The sequence below is a fragment of the Acyrthosiphon pisum genome, chromosome X (genome assembly GCF_005508785.2).
Source record: "Acyrthosiphon pisum isolate AL4f chromosome X, pea_aphid_22Mar2018_4r6ur, whole genome shotgun sequence".
Taxonomy (NCBI): Eukaryota; Metazoa; Arthropoda; class Insecta; order Hemiptera; family Aphididae; genus Acyrthosiphon; species Acyrthosiphon pisum.
In genome coordinates, this window is record NC_042493.1 from 114,356,199 (window position 1) to 114,357,826 (window position 1,628).

Sequence of the window (1,628 nt, forward strand, 5' to 3'; positions counted from 1 at the left end):
ATGTTTATATTAGCATTTTCTAAACACCATACAATTTTGAAAATATTTGACTCTTTTGAGCTGTTTACGGACATTGTAAGTTTTCTATTTTTTTAGTTTTTTTTTCTATAAATATCAATAAAGTTTTATCTATTGGGCCAAAAAGTGTATAAATTTAATACAAAGCTCCTGATATATTGTTACAATATCAGTTGAAAAATATTAAAAATACATAGGCACAATTTTTTTTTATAAGCATTTAAAGATCAAATGTTGACAAAATTTATCAAATTTAATATTCAATAATTATTTTGTAGTTAAAAATGTATGAAATGTTCAATTTTTGTATCTAAGAATTGAAAATTTAAAACAAGATTCCACGTAAGTAATTAATTCTGTTACCAAAAAATCTAAAAAATACATTTACGCAGTTTATTTTTATAGTTATTTTAAGTACAAATTTGGACGAAATTACATATTAAAAACCTAGGATAACTATTTTAGTTATTTTGTTGTGATTGTATAATATTATTCGTGGGTACTTGAAACTTCTAAAGTATACTATTATATATCTATGATAGTACCACGGTTTTTTGTTGATGTATAACGCGTTATAAGTACCTAATAAATATTATGATATGATTAATTTGGAATTTATTATAGGTACCTAATATAATATTATGTCTTATACCTAGACTAACATACCGTCTCCGCTCAGAATCGGTTTTCTTATACAATGATATTATATCATTGAATTCAAATTTAATACCATCCATTATACAGTGACCCACTTGTAACCTACTGTACAGCAGAGCGAAATCCACTTACCCACCTTTTAGATTCTGAGTGGAACGATGAATGTATTGATTTTACAATGATGTGTGTTTTTTTTTTTATTTTTTTTTGTGTCTGTCATCACCTTTTAGGACAGTAAAACTGCTTCGATTTTCTTCAACAGTAACTTTTATGATTGGAAAGTGAATCTAGTTGGTACTTTGGGGGGTCAAAAGTAAAAATTTCACAGTAGTTTTCAAAAGCGACGTGAAAAACAAAAGAAAAATTAAGGAAAAACGGGAATTTTTACGCAAAATCGATTTTTAACAAAATCGATTTTGGTTTTTGGTGTAACTCTAAAACAAATGACCGTAGATATATGAAATTTTCACAGGTTGTTTATATTTGCATTTTCTATACACGGTAAAATTTTGAAAATATTTTGATTTATTTTGAGCTCTTTACGGACATTTTCATTTTCCATTTTTTTTTAGTTTTTTTTCTAAAAATATCAATAAAATTTTATTTGTTGGATAAAAAAGCTTGAAAATTTAATAGAAGGCTCCTAGTATATTGTTTCAAAGGCAGATGAAAATATTAAAAATCGTTAGTCACAGTTTTTTTTTATAAGCATTTAAAGTTCAAAAAATGACAAAATATGGAAAAATCACGAACATTTGCAAATTATTTCGAGTTAGAAATTCATAAAAATTTTTCTTTTTAAATCTAAGATATGAAAATTTAATACAAGATTCCTTATAAGATTTTCTACATTTTATCAAAAAAAAAAAAATGTCTATAAGAAAGACCAAATTAAATTTTTATGATCGTTTTGTAAATTCTTATTTTTACAACATTGGGATATTCACTCGATT